Here is a 24,877-nt window from a genome sequence, read left to right as displayed (position 1 = left end):
CACCAGTTTAGTGTGCCACTGTTAAACTGTGAGCATATGTGAAGAGTATATATTTTAATTAAATCTGGATTATGTGTGGGGCGTGTACCAAAACATGTGGTAGATGAAGAATAACCCTTCTTTCACTTTGAAAGCAATAAAGGGTGTTAATCCCCAATACAAAGGGTGTATAAGAAAGAAAATATATTAATAACTAGAGGTTAATCACCACTAAACAGACAGTGTTGCAAATACTACATGGATAGTTACATCTTAATTTTGTTTTCTTTGAGAAGGACTGGAATTCAGAGAGTTAATCTTTTAGGTTTTTAAGTTTAAGGGTAGAGAAGATGAGATCATTAGACAACATTATTGATGGCCAACAGAGCTACAACACAGCTATGAAGAAGCAGTCCAGGAACCTTGTCCCAGCTGATGGAAAGGTCGAGCCAGGTCTGGATGTTGCTACTCATTTTTGGTAGGAAAAAAAGCTTCTTCTGCTTTTATTTTAAAAAATGGTAACGGGCCAAACAAAAACCAAACCATTGACTTTTACAGCTGATTGTTCCTTCTTGCTCAGGAAGACTTTGTATCAATCCATTTCAGCTTTCCAACTTTCCTACAGGTCTCCTGTACATGATGTGCTGCTTCTCTCCCCCAATACTTTTCCCAGAAACCCAGGGCTCAGACCTGTTAGGATTTTTGCATAGATTTCCATAGATCAGTTTAAAACAGGTGCATTCTCTGCCAGAGGTGGGAACAGAATCCCTGTATCACCACAGATGAGGGATCTCTCTCCCTGGATCCATCATCCAGTTCCTGCCTCTCATCAAAACTGAGGATGATTTACCTGAACAAAGGGAAAGATCAATAAATAAAAACACTGGGACTGGATGGCTGCTCAGAGAAGCCTTGAAATCATCAGCACTTCTCCTCTGGTACCCTGACTGCAGACAATCCAGAGGAAATTTGCTTGGATCAATATCCAGGAAAACCAGAGTTGTACCAAACTGCTGGAGCAATGCTCTGGGATTGCCTCTTATTTCTTTCACTGTCTAAGGCTGCACTCAGGGGGATCAAACAGTGGTGGAGGTCTGAGTAAACCAGAAAAATCCATTTTACCAAAAAAAGCTGCTGGGGTTCATGGTTGGACCATGGGAAGTAGATGGGAAGAGACTCAAGAGTGCTGAGGAAATTCAGGTGTATCTGAAATGAGAGGAAGGACTCCCAGGGCCTGGGAGCTTCTCACTGGGGAGCTGCTGAGGGCCAGAAATTTCTCTCGTGTTGTCTTTGAATGCTCCCTGAATGTCAGAAATTAAGAAAACCCACAGTTCCTGCCCATGCTTTTCTCTACAGGGCATCTGTGTTTCAGGGGAGTCTTCCCATCAAAACCATCCATGCTATGGATCTCTAAAAGCCTGTGAGCAGGAGTATGCCAAAGTTTGCCAAAGTTAGCAGAACAGCCATTGGAAGCCTTCAAGTTTCCATTCTGGTTTGTGCTTCTATGTAAAAAACATTTCTTGATCCAAGGGAACTCTGCATGGAGTTTATATGCAGTGATCTTCTTAATCTGCAAAATGAACTTAGAGAACTGCCATGAAATGCTCCATGAGATACAGAATAACTCACAGGGAGAAAACTTAAAAAAAAAAAAAATCTGAAATGAATGGGTAAGCATGTCCTAAGGTACATGTAAGTGTTGAACTGAAACTAGAGGAACAACTCCACCATGGGAAGAAGCAAACAAAAAAAATGTTTCTTGAGTCTATGAAAGAGAGAAGATGAATGGAAGATCTGATATCCATAAATGCACTGGGCTAGATCTGAAATCAGTAGTGAAATTAAGACAGGGTAGGAACAAGAACAAACATGACCAGTAATATATTTGAGTAGGAAATGAGAAAGTTTTTTGCCATTTCAGAGCAATGAATTTCTGGAACAGCATCCCACTAGGACTTGGAAAAGCAATTAGTTTGCAAAAGATAATAAACTAGTAAGTCTCTCAGATCCCACAAGAACTGTGGAATACAAGTGTAACATTCAGAATCAACTGAAGAAATGAGAGGTATGTTCTGAAATAAATAGGATGCAGTTCAGTGCAGGAAATTACAAGATATTGCTTTTAACAGGGAATAATGAACTGCATGGAAAAAAAGATGAAAAATTCCTTGCTATGAAGTTCTGGAGGAAATGTGCATGGAAAAGCAGAGTGGGTAAAAGAAATTGTGAGCCAGTGTCAGCAGAACACACACTCCTTAATGTGCTGTCTACACCATTGCTGTCACTGTAAGATATATAAAATCCTGCTTTTCCCAAGCACTGGGAATGTCCCACTCACTAGCTGGAAGTATGACTGAAGAAATGCACAGATAGTTCAAGGTCTTAAATAAGGTGATAGGAATGATGACACTTTTGGAAAATTCAAAATAAAAAGCCAGAGGAACTGAGTGCAGTTTGCTGCAGGGAATACATCAGTGTTTCAATGGAGTGTAGTGAATGAAGGTTTGAAACACTTGGTTTATCTTTTTTCTCTTATTATTAAGTTAGGCATCCTATTATTTATATATATTTTTTTATTATTTATCTGGGACTTGTGCCAAGCAAATATTTACAAAATCTCAAAACAAAGGAGCAATAATTCTTAATAAAATTGATGTAATGTATTGAACTTCATATACATGAAAACCAGCATAAAATAGCTAATGGATTCCCAGAAGCTGCACAGTCATTGTTAATGAAAAGTTGGCTTGGTACCAATAATACAACAAAACAAACCAAAAATTTTCTCTGTTTTCAAGCTGCTCTACAAACTGACACAGCCCTGGAGCTCTTGTAGAATTTTCTACACATTACCAAGCAGTTCTCTTGCTTCCTCTGTCACTTCTAATTAATAAAATCATGCAATGTAGTTAAGGATTTCAATGGCATGATGATCAATTATCACAAAGTAAAAAGTCCACGTGCAATTGATCTCTGAAGACCCCATGTTAATCACAGCCCTGCCACTTGAGGGTGTTCTAAATGTTTATTTCTGTGTAATTCCTCCTTCAGCTTTTCCACATGGACATTTCAGTGTTGCTCATTGTCATGGTATTCAAGGGGATGAGGACATAAAATTCTTTGACAAGAAAAGTTATGATACTGCTAGGAGGGGAATTAGACACTGAAATAGCCCTGAAGTGGCCCCACAATAAAATATGCTTTTGTTAACATAAAATTTTCTGAAAATAGAAAAAGCTGGAAGTTATTCACAGGAGCACATGTGAAGGCAGAAACATAACAGCAAGTTATGTGCTATTTTTAGTTAATATATTGTGTATTTATTATATTTATTATAATATTATAATAATAAACATATAGTAAACATCATAATAAGCATATATTATATAATATTTATTATATTTATTATTATATATTTATAGTTAATGTGCTATTTTTCAGTAAGCAACAGTAAATATATGGATTTTCCACAGTTACTCTTTCTGCTCTGATTTGTCAAGCAAGGGAAAAAAAAATAATGAAGCATTAGAGTAAACCAGAAGAAGGCTGAGATGACTTCATCTTCATATGAGATCATATTTTGCACCTTTTCCTGTAACCACTTTGTGGTCCCAAAATGTCAGCATCACCTCAGCTGTGTTGGGAGGAGATTTAATGGTGTTCCCTTTGCAAGCTCAGAGGTTTGTACCATGCTTGGCATCAGGGAGAGCAGAACACCAGGATTTTATTACAATTCTCTCCTCAGCATGAAAGGAGCAGAGGTGATCAGAACAGAAAACAAGAGTTCAGTCCAGCCTCTGAGAAATACAGAATTCCAAGAGGATGGCCAGATAATAGGATTAGAGTGAGGCAGAATGGTGGAGTTTATTAAAACTTCATATTCCACCTCCATCATGGTGTAAAACAGCTCTTTTGAGGGGTGTCCAGAACATTTGTACCATTAGAGAGCAAGCATATTTCTTTCTGCTTCTGCCAAATTTCCAGGACTTAGGTCAAGATGCCCAAAGGAAAAAAAAAAAAAAAAAGAAGGGAAAAAAATGAAGTTTGGGGGATTGTCTATTTGCTTTCCTTGGGTTTTTTTATTGTTTGGTTTTATTTTGGGGAGGGGGGCTGTTTGTTTTTTTGGTTTGGTTTTTTGCTTCTTTCTTTGTTTTTTGGGGTTTTTGTTTGTTTTTTGGGGCTTCTTGGGGGTCTTTTTTTTGTTGTTTGTTCCTTTGGTTTTGGGGGGTTTTTTTGTTTGGGTTTTTTTGGTCGGTTTTTTTGTTTGTTTATTTATTTTTTATTTCACTATTGTTTTGTTTTTTTTTTCCTCTCTGCTTTTTCCACTTCTTGGAAAGATTCTTTGCTTGCCTGTACAAATACACCCAAAGCTTTAGGAAGGTGGATTGAGCAGAGCCCATCCCTGTTTTCATTACAGGCAAAGGGGCCGTTCAGTTCAGAGCCAAAGTTTGGTAATCAGGAGCAGAGCAATAAAGGACAGAAATGAGGAAAGATGATGCAGGCCAGAAATGACCTTTAAATGGCTTTACAAACTCTACAAAACACTACCAGAAAAGTTCCCCTTTCCACACTAAGCAGTATATTCATATTTGACTATTTCCAGCTTAGAATGCCTTGAAATCTTCATTACAGATTCAGTCTGTCAGAATCCACCCCAGTGTTTTCCAGTCCTTACTCAATATTTGGTGTTCAAGTGTCTGAAGTTGGGTTTGGAGCTGAAAAGTAGAATCTTGCTCACTGCAGGGATGAGTATTTTTTGATGAGTATTTTATGATTTGGTGTTTCCAAAATTAGAATGAAAATTGGAAAAGGTTAAGCACTACAGACTCCTGAAAAACTGCAAATTATTTTTTTCTCACAATAATGAGCCCATTGCTGCAATTTGAGATTCTTTTTCAGGTCCTTGGCCTTTTCCAACAAATTTCACCACACAAGGTACACCTGGAGCCCACCAGCAGAGAATTGCCACATCCTGCAGTTAAGGAAAGGGAAGAGAAGAGGAATGGAAATAGGAAGGAAAAGAACAGAGTGCTCCTGGAAAACAGCTCCTGAGAGACAATGATTCCCAAGAGATTACTGCTGAGACAAGTAAGTTTGTCACAGTCCCTCGTGACAAAAATCAAACTGAAAATATTTCAAACTGAAATATTTGTGTCAGTCACAGTGACCTGAAGTTTGGGCATTTGATGTAGAACTGGGAAATTTTGGTTGAGGAAGTGCAAGTTTTCAGCAAAAGTGTAGTTTTCATAATCCACAACTGAGGGGGAAAAAAAACCAAACAAAAAAGGAAAGTCACTGCTCAGGTCTTCACTTTCTAACTTAAGAATTGAGTAGAATGAACCTTCTCATACTGATCTAGTCAAACTTTTCTCTGGCTGTAGCAGGAGAACATACAGCTGGGTGCTTTCCCCCTAGATGTTTATATTTAAAATATTATATCTTATACATATATATATTTATAATATTTATAATATCACTATATTATAGATATAATGAGGAAAAGAAAGAAATTCCAGCTCACTTCAGGAGATATTTTTCAGGCACTTCACCCCTCACCTGCAAAAAAGGAAAGTGGTGAGGAGCCAAGTGTCTGCTTATACTTCTCCTCTAAAATCACTTATTTAGCACTGCAAGTTTTTTTTTTTTTTCTTTCCTTGGCTTTCCTTTTTGCTTTTGATTTGTGGTTTGTTTGGGTTTTTGTTTTTTTTTTTTATTTTAGAAAAGAACAGGTCATAGAACGCAAAAAAAAAAAAAAATATAGTGTTATTTTCAAAATATTCTGTTGTTGGTTTTATGATCTTCCCCTTGCTGAAGGCTATAGAGGGCTTTCAAACATATTTGGTGGGTCTCATAAATATAATTTAGTGTCATTTATAATGAAGAGAAAAAGTTCACATGGCTGCAGGCTATAAGAAATGAAGTCTTGGTTTTGTCCAGACTCCTCTTCCATGTTGATTCATGGGTTGAATCTCCTAAGAAGGGTGCCCTGCTGACCACATTTCTTCACTTAAGGTTTGTATTAGTGGGCATTTTTCTTACTATTAAGTTGTACAAGAAAATTACATATAACAAAAAATACATAAGTTGAAAAAAAAATCCCCTTAGCTTTAGAGCAGACTTTGGTTTCAACTCAAGTTCTTAAGATTTTGTGATGAGGACTCTATTGGTACTGACAAAATTAATCACCTTTCATGGGAGAGGGAGAAGATTCCAGAGAAGAGAAAACTTAGCAGTGTGCATTTAAAAAGAGAATCAGAAATACCTCACATTCCCTAAGCTTCAGTTTCTGGAAATAGTAGAATTAAATTATTAAACATTTCATCAGCACATACGTCACAGTGAGGTGATAAAAATATGGCCAGTGTGGAAATGCTAAGAACAAATTACGTTAAAGCAACCTAATTTCCTTTTCTGAATGGTAATTTAGCCTTCTTGAATGGTGAAAAAGAAAAAGGGACAGTGGGTCTTAAAAGTTTTTCATACTTCTCTGGTATGAAGTTCTCAAACAAATTAGGTAATGAGAAAATCACTGCCTAAAAACTTGGAGAAGAAAAGGGCATTTTGGGGGTTTTGGGAGGATGAGAGAGAAAAAAAAAATCCAGACAGCAAACAACTATCAGGTTTCTAATCATGATTTGAAACTACATTAAAATATTGTTGTTTTCCCTCATTGAATTAACTTCTTGAACCTCCTGCTTCAGAGCCCTGCTGGGACTCTTCCCAACCTCTTTGCTCTCTTGGCAATTGCAGCATTTTATGGTTCAGCCCCAGCAGAGAAGCTGCTGCCCCCAAATGCTCTGCAGACTCTTCCCACAAATTCTTTTTGCCAGCTCAGCCCCTGTAATAAGCAGGAAATCTCTGTCATTTTAGCAGCACCTTTGCAATTTCTGGTTTTTCTTTGACATTGTGGCTTTTCTCTGAACGTCTGAAGAGACACGGATGGAGGTGGATGCTGGAGGGTGGGAGATTCAGGATCTGTTGGAGATTCAGGAGGAGCCAAGAGGAGATGCTGCTCCAAAACATGGTCTCAGAGATAAACTGATGAGAAGTGAGAAGCACCTGAACTCTGAAATGCAGCATCTCCTGACCCTGTTGGGTTTCTACCAGCAAATTTCTAATTTAGGAAGAAAAGCACCATTTGATCCATGCCTTTGAAAGGCTGTCAAAACTTTAGTGCCAGGGACTCTCCAGCATCCTGCCAATCCCAATGCCCTGGAGTTTTGAATTGCTCTGAGTTCCTTGTTCAAAAGAACAGGAACATTTTCTCTGGTTTTGCCATTTCAGCATCCACAGAGGAGTCTGTTATGCAGAAATATGAGTTCCCCTTGCCATAGCACAGTTCTGCTGGCACATTTCACCAAGGGCTCAGGGGAAGGGGGTAGAAAGCCACAGCAAGTTTGTACAGAACAAACTGCATCAATGTAATGATGAGGGTGCATTTTGCCATGATTCTTTCTGTCCCACAGAAATATTTAAGGGCATTGACAGATTTCTGCAAGAGTTCTTGAAACCCCCTGGAGATTCACCTTTTTTTTTTTTTTTTTTTTTTTCAAGTTTGAGCTCTGGGGTTGCACATATTCTTTTTATTGGTCTCTACTTGAAAAAAAGAAAAAATCTACTGCACTGGGAAAGATGCACTTGTAGCACAATCTCCCTTTTGTTTAACTAAAAGTCATTTGCCAGACTTCTTCGTGCTGTCTGGAAAGGGGCAATACTTCATGGCTCCCAAACACAGCCATCCCTTTATTCTGTGTAGGCATTTCAGTAGAGAAAAAGCTGCTGATGATCCCATCACCTCTCCAGCTGTGCATGCAGAGTGGAAAAATGCAAGAGCTTTGCAGGCAGCACAGAAAATCCAAATTCAAACAACATTTCAGAACATTTCAGAAGAGCAACTCCGCTCACCCAGCACAGATGTTCTGGTTGAGCCAAAACCCAGGAGGTTGTATTTACAATCTATTTTGCAGAAGAACACCAGCTCAAAGAAAATCTTGAGCTGTTCCAATATGCCACAAGAGGGATAAAAAAGAATTTCATCAATGCAGATTGGCAAAAGATGTTTTCTCCAAAGACTGGAGCCACACTTGAGATACGAGCTGGGCTGTGCTCTGGGCAGAGAATTCTCACTTGAAGAAACTATTCACTTCCTAAACAAATGTTTTCATGGGTTTATCTAAGTGGTCTTTTGAGGGATGAGACTGGCAGGGCTCTGAACCAACTGGTAATGATGCAAACAATCCTCAGCCCAGACTCAGATCCTTCTTCTCTTCCTAAGAGTTCTAATTGAATGCTCTGGAAGAGGCTTCTGGCTATCAGACTACTTCTGACTTCTCCTTCTGTAACTCCCTGTGGAATATTATTTGCTCCAAGACCAAATCTTTTCACCCCAAAGATAAATTAATTAAAACTGGTGCAATCTGCAGTAATTTGTTTTCTTCCACTCGTGTTTGTGCATTTTTTCAGTGTTCTGAACAAGACTGATTTTCTAATGCTCTGCTGGGTCACCACCTTCCTTACTTTACCCACCATAGTAATATTTTTTTGGCTTCTCAGGGAATGACACATCTTTATATTTGGAAGTTCTTCAGCTTTCACAAGCCACAGAAGCCATTTTTTTTTTCAAGGATTCTCTATTTAAGTACAAATAAACCCTGAATTTTTCTTTTCAAATCCCTCCCATCAAAAAATATCTTCCATTTTCAACTGTTTCACTGCTTCTTGATTTTTTTCCATATATATTACTGAGATTTCCAGACATGTCCTCTTTTCCTTTAAATAATTTCTACAGTGACAGGTTATAAATCACATCCTAGGATCACTGCCTTCCTAACACCCCAGCAATCCATCTGCATTTTTGATGCACTCAGTACAATATCCAAATGCCAGCAAGGCATTTAACCTTGTCATTTTACCTTAAATTAGGTATTCAAATATTTTCTCTTTGTTTTTTATTATTTTGATTTATTAGTGAAACTTTCTGGTTGCAACTTGCCATTTCCAGGGTTGGCTCTGGAAGTATTTTAAAAACACCAGAGGTAGAGAGGGGAATTTTCTACCCTGGTAAAAGTTTACTGCAGATTTTCCACATGCTAAAATAATTGGTATTCAGGCCAGCCCTGATTTAAAAGGCTCACTTCATTATTTTAGAGATGCATTTAGAAAGCCTCCCATTAATTTAATTTATTTTATGACTTTAGAAGACATATTACAGGTTATCTAAGCCTTTGGATAGATCCATAAAGAGCTATAATGATCTCTTACCTCCTACAGAATCCTGCCAGGCAGAAGATTGACAGAGTCAGAGAACCTGTGGTTTGTGCCTGTCAATTCAAGTGATCACACTTTCTGGAATGACATGAGGATCAAGTTAGATTGGTTGTTATTTGTGGTTTTGTTTTGGGTTTTTTTTTTTTTTCCTTCTATTTTTGGATTTTGTGATCTCATATGCAGAGAAGTCTTTTACAAGCAAGGATATATTTCTCCTTGCCAAACAAGAGATATATTTGTTCTGTCAAGGCCTCAATATGATGCAGTTAATAAACAACAGGCTATTTGAAATTCTTCAAAAATTCTTCCAAAATTCTTCTAATTTGAAATCCTTCTCCTACAGAAGACTTTTTCCAGTTATATCACAAGAGCAAAGCTTTCCAAATAGAGAGCCCATGTTATCTTTGCCACTGAGGAGCTGATTCAGGGGATAATTCTGTCCTACAGTGTAATGGAACTCTTTAGAGCCTAACAAGATGATTGGCATCATTACCCTTACATTGATTTGTTTTAAAATCCTTTTCACTCAAAAGGGATATTGAATCTTTCTGTCTAAACCTTGAGCATCATTTTGTGAAGCAAGTTTTGACTTTCTGGGGATCAGGCTCTTCTCCCAAGTAGCTACAAGAGGGCATGGACTTCAGGGCATGTCAGGGGAGGTTTAGGTTGGATATTAGGAAAAAAATCTTTACAGAGAGGGTGATTGGAATGGGCTGCCCAGGGAAGGGGTGGATTCTCCATCCCTGGAGGTTTTTAAGAAGAGCCTGGATGTGGCACTCAGTGCCATGGGCTGGGAACTGCAGTGGGAGTGGAGCAAGGGTTGGACTTGATGATCCCAGAGCTCCTTTCCAACCCAAATGATTCTGGGATTTTGTGACCATTTTTGTAGAGTTTCAGTATCTCTGGTGGAGAGCTTGGACTCTGTAGGAATATAGTCTATATTACAGAAACCCCCAAATGCCTGCAGGCATACACATTAAGATGGTCTCCTGCACATGCAAGTGCTCTTTTACCCAGCCTTGAATTAATTCTACCAGCTCAAGAGAATCAAACTGTAATCTCCCTGGCATGATCAAAGATGAAGGCTTCTCACTTGTACTTGGCAGAAGGCACAAGTTAGGTATTCTCTTTTTATACTTTTTTTTTTTTACCCTTAATGTCCATCAAGGGGCACTCAGGAGAGACAAAGATTAGAATGGAGTTCCCAGAAATATTCACAAGCAGCACGACTCTGCTCTCCTGTGAAGACATTAAGGCACACCAAAAAGTACAGTCACAATCTGAATATTTGCAGCTTCATTGCCAACAATTACCCAGCAAGTTCTTTTGCTAAAGGGACATCATTTTCTTAAGAGGTTGGTCCAGCACACAGCACAATGAAACTTTCCCTGTGCTACTACCACTCACTGGATAACTCCATATTTGCACAAAAAACCTATAGATTGAGACAGAAATCTCCAGTTAATGTGCCTGGAGATGTGGTGCTGAGGGCTATGGGGCAGTGGTGGCCTTGACAGTGGTGGGGGAATGGTTGGACTGATGATCTGAAAGGGCTTTTCCAACCCAAACAATTCCATGATTTTCAGGAGGCTGAGCTTGGGCAGCTTCCCTGAGAACTACTTGAGCTGTTGGTATTTTCTCCCTCCCAGTTCTTCCCTGCTCTAAGCACATCCCCACGTACTCTTGCTGTTGTGACTCACTGTAATTTAAAATAAAGTGAAAACTCTTTCTCAGCCAGACATTTCTTGTGCTAAGTGAAGCCACAGGGCTTCAGTGCCACTTTTCTCTTGCTCTTCTGCTTTCTCCTATGATCCATTTTATACAGAGTTGCTTTTCCTGGAACAAGGAATAGAAAAGGAGGGCTTGGTTTGGATATGGGCATTTTTACATCTATCCTGTGTTTTCAGAAGCCTCCAGAAGGGCTCCTCCTCAAAGGCATAGGCGTGTGTGCTGTCCATATTTACCCAGAATATTTCCTCCTTCCATCACTTACAAAGACCTTCAGTTGAAAAACATCTGCAGGCAAAGGCTCTGCCACACAGAGACAAGAACATCAGAGAGATTAGATTAAAGGAGGACAATATTAGTGAGGCTAAAAAGCATCTGAAAACAAGGAAAGAATGCATATGTGAACAAGAACACCACGTCCAGCTAACAGCAGGCTCAGGCTCTTAGTTCTTAGTCATTTGTGTCTACAGCAGCCTTTGTCAAAAAAAAAAAAAAAATTATTTCTTCAAACTTTTCCTCCCCTCTTTAAATCCCAGTCACATGCACTTTTGCTGAGCACCAAGATTCATTATTCACTGCATTGTCATTGCCTGTTGTTCACTGAATTCTGACCTTTTCTTTTAATTCAAGGAAACTCCTGCAGCAGACTAGAAAAAAAAAAAAAAAAAGTCCCTGTTGTAGCAGATGACTCATTTCTTTGCTGCCACTTCATCTTCCATAGCATATTTAAGTTTGAAATATTACTGGAACAGAGGAAGGTAAAAGAAAGAGGTGGATCAAAAGGTCATTAGTAGCTTGTGTTCTAGGAAGGAACAGGTGAATGTCTTGAGACTAAAATAAGAACATAAGAGGGTCAGGGATGAGAACTGAAGTGGTTAGTAGTGAGAAATGAGTGCTCATCTTTAGGGGAGACCACAAAGTAGAAAAGAAAAACATGAACATGTTTAATGGAGAGAATTTAGTGAGGTGACTGGTAGTAAAAATGTTCTTTGAAGAAATTGGTGCCTAACTCAGAGTCAGGACAGCACATCTATGACTCAGGACAGGACATCTATTTGATGCTTGGAAGGAAGCAAAATTCCAAAATTCCTATAGCCTTGAATTAAGTCAGTTGTGTTTCTGTGGGAAACAAGGGTAATCCTCTCCAAGACAGGCACAGAGTTGGAGTATTTTTTCACATGGGAAAATCTGAGAGCCATGGATCTAAAAGAAGTTTTAGTTTTCCAGTTGCTTTCTGTTTGACTGGATTTCTCTTGCTGCTGTTACCTGAGTAAATTTCCAGCTTTCTTCCTTGGAGACATCAGCATCTTCAGTGACATTTTAAATACCATGCAGACTCCTCTCTGGTTCTGTCCCAGTGGGAACAGCCATGTAGATCTATGCAAGCAAGGTTAAATCCATCTGTAAAGGGAAGAGAAGCAAATAATTGGTTGAGCTAGAAACTACTTGCAGGGATTAACTCCTGGAACAGAAAGATTAAGTGATGGCCACCATCAGTATAAACTCTCTGTGAGCTTTTGTGGCTGGAAAAAGCATTTGCTGATGCTAGGAGTAGATATAAAGCTCCAAGGGAAACCCTGGGCTCTCTATAGTAATTTCCATGATGAAAAGACTTGGGAAGTTACTCACTCCTGATTATATCATGCTGGCTTTATCCTCTACAAATGTGCAGATTCAAAAGGGTCAGTTCACTGAAGCCAAAATCTTTGAGGTTTATCAGATTTACCTGCATGATCTACAGCTTGTTTAGAAATGTGCCACAAGATCTAATTCTTTGTAAGAGAGATAAATGACCCATTATTGGGTGAGTTACTTTCCTCTTGGTCAGTTTTCCCACTAACAAAATAATCATTTTCCTGCCAGCTTGGTCTTTGAGCATCAGTCTCTCCAGAGGAAAACCACTAACACCAAGTGTTAGTGTGACACTGAAAGGCTGCAGTGATCAAAGGCAACTTCTCCACACTTGCAGATTGTTCTATCTTTTAGTCCCAAATTCCCTCTGAACTCTGTGGTTCCCCCAGAAATTGTAATACAGCCCATGGCTGCTGCCTCACCACTTTTTTTCTTAGCTGCATTTGAAATGTTCCTCCCTGTGGTCACAAACTGGGGTTTGCACTTCCAGCATCTCAAATGCTTGTAATAACAAAGTTATACATTAGGAGATGTGCAAGCAGATCTAAGCAGGTTTTTTAAGGTACCAAATTTTCTGCACTGGGTTAAGAATTGGCTGGAGGGCCGGGCCCAGAGAGTGGTGCTGAATGGGGCTGCTTCCAGTTGGCGGCCGGTCACCAGTGGTGTCCCCCAGGGATCAGTGCTGGGCCCAGTCCTGTTCAATATCTTCATTGATGACTTGGATGAGGGAATTGAGTCCATCATCAGCAAGTTTGCTGATGCCACCAAGCTGGGGAGAAGTGTTGATCAGCTGGAAGGCAGGAGGATTCTGCAGAGGGACCTGGACAGACTGGAGAGTTGGGCTGATTCCAATGGGATGAGGTTCAACAAGGCCAAGTGCTGGGTCCTGCATTTTGGCCACAACAACCCCATGGGGAGCTCCAGGCTGGGCACAGAGTGGCTGAGAGCAGCCAGGCAGAAAGGGACCTGGGAGTCTGGATTGACAGGAAGCTGAACAGGAGCCAGCAGTGTGCCCAGGTAGCCAAGAAGGCCAATGGCATCCTGGGCTGGCTCAGGAACAGCGTGGCCAGCAGGTCCAGGGAGGTGATTCTGCCCCTGCACTCAGCCCTGGTGAGGCCACACCTCGAGTCCTGTGTTCAGTTCTGGGCCCCTCAGTTCAAGAAGGATATTGAGGTCCTTGAACAGGTCCAAAGGAGGCAACTGGGCTGGTGAAGGGACTCGAACACAGATCCTATGAGGAGAGGCTGAGGGAGCTGGGGCTGTTCAGCCTGAAGAAGAGGAGGCTCAGGGGAGACCTCATTGCTCTCTACAACTCCCTGAAAGGAGGATGGAGCCAGGCGGGGGTTGGTCTCTTTTCCCAGGCAACTCTCAGTAAGACAAGAGGGCATGGTCTTAAATTGTGCCGGGGGAAGTTCAGATTGGATATTAGAAAGAATTTTTTCACGGAAAGGGTGATCAGACATTGGAACGGGCTGCCTGGGGAGGTGGTGGACTCTTCATCCCTGGAGACATTTAAAAAGCGACTCGATATGGCACTCAGTGCCATGGTCTAGTGACTGTTGCTGTAGTTGTTCAAGGGTTGGACTCGATGATCTCTGAGGTCCCTTCCAACCCAGCCTATTCTATGATTCTATGATTCTATGATTCTATGAAATTAAAATGACATGGGAGCAAGGGAGAAATGTAGGCATTTTTTTCATCCAGCTGCCACCACCAAAGAAATTCAGCATCAGACACAACTGAGAAAGAACAGGGCAGAAAATACCTGCCCACACTGATGTTTTCAGTTATTCTGTATGTGGAAAAAAAAAAAACTCCTAAGATTTCAGATTTACTGGAACAATTGTGGTGTTTTTGTTGGCTTTCTTGGGAACACAGGGCTGATGGGGGAGATTTTTGAAGTCTGGGAAAGAACCCAACATTTGCCTACCTTAAAAGAAGGGGGAAAAGGGAACTGGAATGACCTGAATGATCTTTGTTAACCTTCGTTCCCAGTAGCATGCTAAAAAGAATAAACAAACCACAAAATATTGTTTCTAAATATCCAGAAGATGTGAGAAACTACTGAATTGTATTTTATGAAGGGAAGGTCAGGTCACGTTTCTCTCTGCAATGGGTTAACAAGGAGGTGACATAAGAAGTAAGTCAATATTTATCTTGAATTTTTGAAAGATTGCTGTCAAGACAAAGCCTGTTTGTCACGACTGAGGACATTGCAAGAGGGAATGTGAAAAAGGGAGAGCAAAAAATATGGTCAGACAATAGGTAATTTCCAAGTGAAAGTAATGGAATAGCTACAAGGAACAAATTGTATGTTTATAATGGGAAGATTTTAATAACAAACATCTAGAGAGTCATCTGCTAGGAAGTGATGTAAAAAGAGATCACAGAATCATAGAATTTCTAGATTATCATGTCTTGGAGCAGGAAAGAGGATAGAGGTCCCTTATGGATGCTTTCAACTAAAGCCTTTGGGTGGCAACTCTTGATATAAGTATTCAGAATGCTAATATTCAATCAGGTTATATTGATTATCTAAAATGGTTTCCTCCTGCTTCTACTTGTCAATAGTTAAATACCAACAGCTCCTATTTGCCATTCCACTTGATAATACATGCATTGAATGTTTTTTTCATCTTAAATAAGCATTTTTAGGCAATTCCAGAAGGCAAATTTATATAACCTGCTCTAATAGCAACTGAGATGGAGATATCTGACTTTAAGATATCAGCAACATCTTCTATCTTCTACCCCATCTTCTGTTTAGAAATGCAGAAGAACATGTGCAGGACAAAGCAGAGCAGGTACTAAACACTGAAAATCCTTTGAAACTGGAAGGCAGATTAAATACAAACAACAGTTAAAGATGTTGTTATTCTACTTCTCATAAAAAAAATACAAAAGGACTTCCTGGAGTATATTATAGAATCACAGGAGTTTCGGAAACTGGTTATGAAATTATAAGGGTCCTGGAATAAAAGTTTCATAAAAAGAGATTGAAAGATTTTATGATTGTTTAGAGAGGAGATGAGTACAGGGAGCTCTGATGAAAATATATTAAATTTCGAGAAGTTAAAGGAAGAGCTTCTTATTCTTCATTTTGCTGTGTCCAGCAACTGAAAGAGAAATTTCTATGAAATTCTCCAGATAATAAATGTCACTAATGGAACTGCTGCTTCTTGAAATACATAAACCAGTTATGGAAATCCCTGTCCAACTGTGCTATTGAGAAGATCTGAAAATAAATATTTGCAAGCTATACTCGTGATAGCTACAGTAATTGTTGCTCAGGTCTACAGCTGAAAAGTACAATTTTTTTTTTTTTTTTTTGCAAGTGGTAAGTGATAATACTGCATCTCTCTCTAAGAATCCTTGAAATGCAGCACACAATCATCCCAGTTACAGTGGATTTCAGAGGAATGCTTGCACACAGCCCATGGTAGTTGTCTGTGGGCAGATGAGAATAATGGACAAATTAAAACATAACTTGGTTTTTGCTTTTCCCCTCTGATCCCACCACTGCATCAAAGAATCTTGGCCAAGTTCATCATGGCTGGGATCTGCTACATCGACCTGGCTGCCACCCAAACAGTATCTTATTTTTCACACATTTTATGCCAACAGGGCTCTCATGGAGTGGGAAAATGGCATTAATTTCCTTTATTCCTGTTCCTTTGATCAAAGAATAAGCAACCAGGTAAAATCTACTCAGCTACAAAAAAAGGTGAATGAAAATTAGCAGCTCCATAGGGCTTCTTTTTGTTTCATAAACCCATCTTTCATGGGATGAAGATCCTTCCTAAGCTTCTCCTTTCTGCCACTAGCTATCAATATATATTTATAATATACCTTTATATTATATATTTATATTTAGATTATATATTTATATTTAGAAAATTAGCAGCTCCATAGGGCTTCTTTTTATTTCATAAAACCATCTTTCATGGGATGAAGATCCTTCCTAAGCTGCTCCTTTCTGCCACTAGCTATCAATATATATTTATAATATATCTTTATATTATATATTTAGATTTAGATTGCTGAGTTTAGGTAAGCAAAAGCTTGAATCAGGTGAACTGGTAACTGCAATGCCAATATTAATTTTCAAAGTGTGTACATTCCCAAGAGCACATACAAAAGGGAGGTACTGCTTTGTTCCATGTCACTTTGACATTGAAATTATGGGTATTCTCATCCTAAACTCACAGAATTATTTGGGTTGGAAGGGACCTTAAACATCACTTAGCCTCAACCCTCCTGCCATGAAACCTTCCACTGGACCAGGTTGCTCCAAGCCCCATCCAACATTGAGGATTTTCAAGGATAGAGCAGCCACAGCTTCTCTGGGCAACCTGGGCCAGACTCTCACCACCCTTACAGTGGAAATTTCTTCCAAATATTGAATTTAAATCTCCCCTTTTTCAGTTTATAACTATTCCTCCTCATCCCATCACTCCATGCCCTTGTCAAAAGTCTTTTCCTGGCTTTCCAACCCTCCCAGCATCTTTGTGGCCTCCTCTGGCCTTGCTCTAACAAAAAATTACATCCAATAGCACAAGCCCCCAAGAAAACCAGGAAGAAATGAGGGTAGAGCAGGGATTCTGATGAGACAGAAGTCCTGTTGATATCAAGAATCTTTGTTTGAACAAGGGATTTATTGGGCATGAGCAGTAAGTGATGTATTTATAGGCTGAGGGTGTGGGATCAAGCCTTAGAGCTCTCTGAAGTGAGTTCTATTACACTGATGAAATGAAAGTCACCTACAAAATTATGGCACAATTAATAACATTATTCATTAAGTGAAGGAATTTAATAGGAAGGCTTGTCGAGGAATGTCTGGAAACATTAATTTGGGAATTAATGACAAACAAGATGATCATTTCACAGATGCTATTTACAAATTACAGCACTTGAGTGCTGAGAATAATTTTAGGAACAGATCCAGCTACAAAGCCATCAGAGTAGGAGTAAAGCTCCAACTGAACTTCTAAGAGCATGAACCCAGTCTGGAGACAGCATTTTCTTTAAGAATCAATTTGCTGAGTTTGGCAGTGGTTTTCATTTTGATTTAGGATTTTTAACCTTTGCCACTGAAGGATTTGGGTAAGTCTCCAGGAGAGAACAAGAAGTACTGCAGAACAAGAAACACTTCAGAAATCCAGTTGTCATTTCTCCTTGAGAAACCACTTTACAACAGGAAATTGGGAATTCAAATATGTATGAAATAGATCATTAGAGAAGATTATTATTTATGAACTGGTAGAATAAAACTACAGAATTAGACCTGGTCAGTCTGTAAATAGCATCTGCAGCAGGAAAGATGAAGGTCCTGAAGATTGGATGTTTCCTGAGGCAATTTTATTTAACATTCTGACCACATTTATTATGTGGTCATAATTGTGACCACACAAAGTCCCACTGCAAGGCTGATAGTTTGATTTTTTGCTTTGAGCATCAGTCCTTGCAGTAAAACATACATGGAAAAGTATTTCTGCCTGTGAAGAAAAATGTGAAACAACAAGGATAAGACAAAAGCTTGATGAATTCTCAATAATAAACTGTGAGCATCTTAAAAGTAGACCTGGGCATTCTGCATTAAGCTAAATTTACCCCAGGATTTAAAAAGAGTAACACTAATAAAAATTAATTTTGAAACCTAAACAGACAAGATGGTTTGCTCTGATCTTCAGCATTAGAGACTTACTGCTGCATTTGGACCAGAACCATTCCCTGATTAATTCTTTTTTTTTTTTTTTTTTAAACACAGCCCTTGATTAGCCAGATCCTCACTGCATCTTTTACTCTGAGTTTGTAGTCAAACATCTGAAGGGCAGTTACAGTTATGGGGGGTGAGCCAGCTTCCTCCAGCTGGAAAACTGGAAAAAAAATCCCCCCTCTTTGCTGCTCCATGGGTTTGCTTTGGGCAGTCCTGCACCCTTAGATTTTATTCTCTGAGAGCAGCACCCTTGCACACCCCATGTTCACCCTGGCAAAGCATCCAACATCAGAGATGATTCAACTCTCTGAAACAAAGGAGGACTGAAAATTTCACAGGAGCTTGCACACCAGCACCTTGTGAACTGAAGTCATTTAATAAAAAAATAATTCAAAAAGCAAAAAAGAAGCAGTTGTGAGAGCAAAAAGATTCAGTTTTGCAGTGTGCTGAATGCCTAATTAAACTAATTATATTATGCAAATATAATTAGGGAGCTACAAGTATAAATAATAAAACCTTTTTCCAGCAGCACAGCAATTATTTGTATCCAGCTGCCTGTAGTTCCAAGGGACTGATTTCTAGGAATCAGGAATCCCAGAGGGTTTTGTGTTTTCTTTGAATAATGCAGACTCTCACAATGCTCACCAGCCCCAGCTTGGTGGAAAACCATCCAGCAGGTCTGGAACCAAGGTTTTGAACTTCATTTAATACACATAAACTGATGCTGAATACCTGACACACACCATTTACTTTAAAGTATCTGAGAAGTTAGAGAGGGGTTTTTTTTTCCCTTCCCCATTCCTTCTCTACCTGGTGTGTAAAACCTCCTAAAATCCTAAAGCCAAGGTGTTGCAGTGCTAAAACTCAAGCATCAAGACAGAAGCATCTTCTTTTCCTCCATTCTGGTTTGAAATATTTCCAGGGATGCTGTAGCCAAGGTACCACATCTTGATCATCTCAACACCAGACCTAAAAAATTACTCAGTAATGCAGGGTAGGAAGTTCTTACAAATAATTCTTCTTCACTGACTACCCATGCAAAACTATTTCTAACCAGGCACCCAGCTCTGCTAATATTTGATAAGGGGCTTTAGACCTAAACTAAGACAAGAAATTATCTTGATATTCTGATATTTAATAATGAAACACTTTAGTGTTTCTAAGAGGCTAGAAAGGAGTACTAAATAAGATTATATTCAATAGTTCTTCACCATTAAACAAGTAAAAAAAATAATTCTAAGGAATTTTTTTTCTCAGTAAGTTAGAAATTGTACTTTCAACTTAGAATATTTCAACAACTTTGCAGCTTTTACTTTTCCTTCTTGCTGTGCCCACAGAAAGAATTCTGCACGAAATAGAAACGAAAGACCACACATTGTGACTTGACAGTTACCTGCACTGTCTTTAGCCTTTTTTTTTATAACACTCTTAAAAAATTTAGCAGCTTAAAAGGAAGATTTTAACTTTTAATTCAACTGAAATTTTCCCTTTCCCTTACAGCTAAGCTTAGAATTATTCAGAGCTTGGCTGTCTTACTGAAATTCCTACCTTAAAGAACATAGTGTCTAACTTTAAAAAAGCAATTTAAAAATTTTCAATCTTAAATAAGAAGTGCTTAGCAACAGCTGATATGAAAATGAATTGAAAATGTGACCAAAAAAAAAAAAAAAAAAAAAAACCAAACTTGAACACTTGAGGTGCTCTTTTCTTTTTTACTTTATTTCAATACATTCATAGCCTCTCCTGAGTATATGCAATGACCAAAACATGTTACAGAAGAACTCTTGACCCAGGAGAACCCATTTATATAATCAAGGGAGGAGCTCCACTAATTGACATTTAGGTCAGGTCATTATATAGAGAGTGAATACCTCCAGCTGGTGTAGCTTTTGGGGAGGATCTTTCTGTTGGTTGCAGAAGGGCACGTCCAGCAGGTAAGCAGAAAAGCAGTGGCTTTGCTCAAAGTTTTCTTTTAGACTTAAAATAACATACCTAAAAAAAAAAAAAATTGCATATTAGTAAGTATTAGGTAATCTGAGCTTTTTAGGATTTCTCGGAACTTGGCATTATCCTCTTAAATTTTTCTTTTATGCTAATTGAAGAAATGAGAGTATATCTATGTCATAAATAACTTGATAGGATGGTTAATACCTGCTGCTTTTCTGTTAGGCTATCACCTCTCATTTTACTGACAAAAAATATCTTCTTTTTGGTCCCCAACTACTCTATGGTTTATTCTAATCTCTAGTTCATGTTGAACTGACTTATGCAGAATTCAATGGCTTATATTTTATTATCTTCTTTCACAAATAACATCCTTTAGCTGAGGGTTCCAGTGGTTGGGGATTCAGTTTCTCAGTCCTGAAAGTGTGACAGGTTTCCTCTACAATGGGTCAGAGGGTGTGATGCTTGTGTAGGACTTTTCTACCTGGTGTTAAAATTCTTTAGGGACTTTTGGTCTTACACTTTATTAAAAATACTTGGGGAGTCAAAATATGAAGAGTATGAGTCCCTTCTCTCACCTTTGAGTCATTAGTTGTTTTTCTGCCCTGTGAAGCTTCTGTTGCTCATAATGTCCTTTTTGCTTATTGTAGTAGAGAACTGAATACCTGTCAGTACCATGGGACCCAAATCTACAATAAAACTTTTGTGCTGGGAAGGAAACACCTTGCTAGGTTTTTTTCATCTCCTGTTAGTAAGGTGAATGACAATCTGTGAAGTGATTCTCCCTTGTAGCCATTAGAGAAAACATTTGAACCTCAAGTTCTTTTAGGTCAAGTTAAAGGTTAAAAGGCAAAAAGATTATTTTTCATCCAGCTGGCTTGCTGCAAGTCTCTCCAGAAAAAGCTTCAAGTGTATTCCTTTTTTAACCTTATTTCAGGTTGCACCTATTCCAAATCAGATATATCTTGCTTTGAAGCTCCAGTTTTCCTCTTTCATCAGTAAATACTAAATTAATCAGACTAACCAGTTCTGATTTAGTTTTTGGAAAGCAAATGCCACTGAACCCTATAGCTAGACTTCTGTTCAAGCCATCTCCCAGGATGGTTTAAGACTCCTGTATAAATTTCCAGGTGCCTTGCATTGTCTACATTTTCTTCTAGAGCCTGAGAAAACTCCCCCAAGCATCAGACTTGGCAGCAAATTGGGGAGACTTTAGAAATACCCAGAAAAGTTTTTTCAAAGTTCAATTGAATACTACTAAACATACTGGCAGTAGCAATTAAGCTACTAATTATCCTATAATTTAGCCTGGGACTTTATGTTGTGCCTTTAGCTGACTAGAAAACATATCAGATGACTTGTAAAGGACACAGTTAATAAAAAGTAATCTTGTACAGGTTTTATCTAATTTTGCTGAGGAAAAAGGAAATATAAGTTTTCTGCTCACTAGCTCTAGGAACTGAATTTAAGTGTCCTGCCAGTTAAATAAGATTAAATAAAATAGTGTGCTTAGAGGGGCCTGAGCCTGCAGGGTTAAGCAAAACGTTTGTATTCAGTTTAAAATTACCTTGGGAATTGAACAGAGGATAAAATAAGGTTATTTCTTACTCAGGCTTTAATTGGTCACTGATTCATCTGAGCACACAAAATGGCACATTCCCTGGGGATTACTGAGTTGGGAAAGTGTAGCAGAAGAACTGCTATTTTTTTCAAAGCACCTTAAGCCCTTTAAGGGAATCTGTGTGCAGAGTTAATGATCACATTGAAGACTCCATTGCCCACCTTGTGCTCTGGGTTCTTGCTAATTGCTGCCTCTCAGGGATGGGGAGAAACCTTGTTTGTCTGCCTGTCAACACATCTCCCAAAATCAGATTCAGCTGCCTACGTGTTTGTAGGTGAGGGCTGGGAGTGGAGAAACAGATGGGTTGCAGAAAGAAGCTGTCACTGTTTGGAATTAGACACTAGATGTAGACCTGAAATACTCCTTTGCCAGGCAGTCTCCCCAGATTTGTTATCAGTCCATGTCCAATTTCCCTTTTCTGCAGCTCTTTTATGGGAGAAACAGGATGGATTTATGCTGGTGGCTTGTTTGGGTTTTTTTGTTTTGGTTTTGTTTGGGTTTTTTTTTTGTTGTTGTCATTTGGTTGGGGTTTTTTTTGTTTGTTTGGTTTTTAATGTGCCTTAAATGCTTCCCATGTGCATTTGATTATTTTCTGATTTAAGCACCTACCCCCCCAGCACTCCCCATCCAACTCTGGGCTTGGAGGAGCTGCCTGAGCTCAGTGCAAGCAGTGATATCCCCAAGGTCTGAAGGGCAGAATGAGCCTCTCTGGGTGACAATAACAGATGTGACCTAGACTGTCAGGCAGAAACTCCAGGATAGCTCCAGGCCTTGGGGAAAAAAATTCACAAAATATCTGCAATGTTTTCTTTAAAGTGTGAATCTGCTGTTTAAACAGAAGCTCCAATGCTGTAAGGTAACCCAGACATTAGCCAAAGGCAACCTGGTGCCAACCCCAGGATGTGGCTGGTCCCTGAGGTCCCTCTCAGTGTTCCTACACACACATTCATGTCCCCAAGCCCCGTGTGTAAATGCAGATGATGCCCCTGCATCATCTCCTCCTGGAAGGCTGGAGAGGGATTGTTTGCAAGGGCCTGAAGTGAGAGGATGAAGGGGAATGGTTTTCAGTTGGAGAAGAGGAGATTTAAACTGGGTGCTAGAAAAAGTTGGTGGAAAAATGGACCAGGCTGCCCAGGGAGGTGGTTGAGACCTCATCCCTGGGGATATGGACAAGGTTGCCCAGGGAGGAGGTTGAGACCTGATCCCTGGAGATATTCAAGGTGAGGCTTGAGGAGGCTCTGAGCAACCTGCTCTGGTTGAGGGTGTTCCTGCTGACTTCAGGGGGGTTGGACTGGATGAGCTTGAGAGGTTCCTTTTCTTGTTGGTGCTTTTCAATGCCTAATTGGCAGGGTATTGTCTTCTGATGAAGCCCCCCATTCCCATGCTCACACCCCCATCTGACAAGCTGCTTTCCCATGGGATGGGTGTTTGCTGATGGAAGCAAAAGTTCCCATCACTGCATGAGCTGCTTTATGTATGTCAGACAGAGTTAATGCCTCAAAAAAAAAAAAAAAAAAAAAAAAAAAAAAAAAAAAAAAAAAAAAAAAAAAAAAAAGGACAGAAGTCTCTTCTCATGAGCAGAGGTTTGCTTTGCTTTCACACCATCTGCAGGGCTTTCTCCCCCTTCCTCCTCCTGCAGAGACCACAGAGGAGAAATGCCAAAAAAACGTGCCCCAGATTGATGGTGACTGCAGTGTAAACACTTGTCAGACAGCAAGAAGTGAAACCCAGGCCAGGGCTTGGAGCTCTGGTCATTCACTCCCAGGCTCCATGCCAAGCAGTTCAACAACACTGAGGAAGCCAAACCATCAGCTACATTAACCCAGTGTGACCTATTGAAAGACAACTTGCTGGGCTTCCTCTTCCAAAGGTAGCAAAAAGCTGGGTTCCTGACTTCTTTTAATGAGTGTGGTTTCAGTAATTTTAACTCTTTTTTTTTTCCCTATGAGCCATGTTGATTCTTCTGATTTAAAAAGAAATCTAGGAAGAGAACTTTTTTTTTTTTTTCAAAAGAAAAATTAAATTTGTTTTTAAATCAGGTTGGTGATGAACTCTCTGTTGTTTGGTGGCTTTTATAGACAGCCAAAACAGGATTGTTTTCAGACCTCTAGCTGTATGCTATTAAAAAGCAGATTTTCCCAGGGACCTGTTTCTCTGACAGAACAAAATGAGGTTACAGTAGTTAATTCTGGGGTGTGAAATCAGTGAGGGTTTCTCTTGTAGCCCTACAATGCTGAAGGCAAGTGTCAAATCCAGATGTTATTAATTAATTAATCATCTTCTCGTGTCTGGATTGCAGATAATCCTAGAAATGTGGTTGTGTTTGTGGTCCTGTAAGTGTTGTGACTTCTGGAGTGCAAGGCTTGGCTCCCAGGCTGCTGTGATTTCAGTTCAAATGTTTTGGTTCCAAAATTCCTTAGCCTACAATTAGTAGCCCACCATTAAACTCTTGAGAAATAAGAAAAGGTAAAATGAGGGCCTTAGGGTCAGAGAACAAGTGAAAAAAATCCCTCATTTTTCTCTTAATATCCTGCCACTAAAATTGAGATACTTTTTAAAATGTTGTTTATAATAAAGAAAGAACTGGCCATAGCTTATCCTTCCCTTTGTCCTGGAGCTTCTTCCATGTGTATTTTGAGTTCTTTCCCCAGATGTGAAGTTCTGTCTTGGTTATTTCCTTCCTCTCTGCCTGGCTGCATGCAGTGCTGACTGGCAAATCAACAAAATATTTTTTTAACAGCTGATATTAAAAGATCAATACCCTCCTACCTATAACCTTACTCCAGGGAGCTTTTGAGCTACAACTAGGGTCAAGCAGAGAGTAAAGGAAAACCACATTCAGAGGTTTCAATTCCCTCTGGCCCCATTTTCTTTAGAAACAATTTGGGAAGCACAAAAAAAAAAGGTCACAGAATAAAGCCAGATGTATCTTTGACTCTCCAGCTACAGATCACTTTCATAAAAAAAGATAGGGAAGCAAATTTTTTTGA

Source organism: Heliangelus exortis, chromosome 10 (assembly GCF_036169615.1).
Source record: "Heliangelus exortis chromosome 10, bHelExo1.hap1, whole genome shotgun sequence".
In the NCBI taxonomy this organism is placed as follows: domain Eukaryota; kingdom Metazoa; phylum Chordata; class Aves; order Apodiformes; family Trochilidae; genus Heliangelus; species Heliangelus exortis.
Note: the sequence above shows the minus strand (reverse complement) of the source record.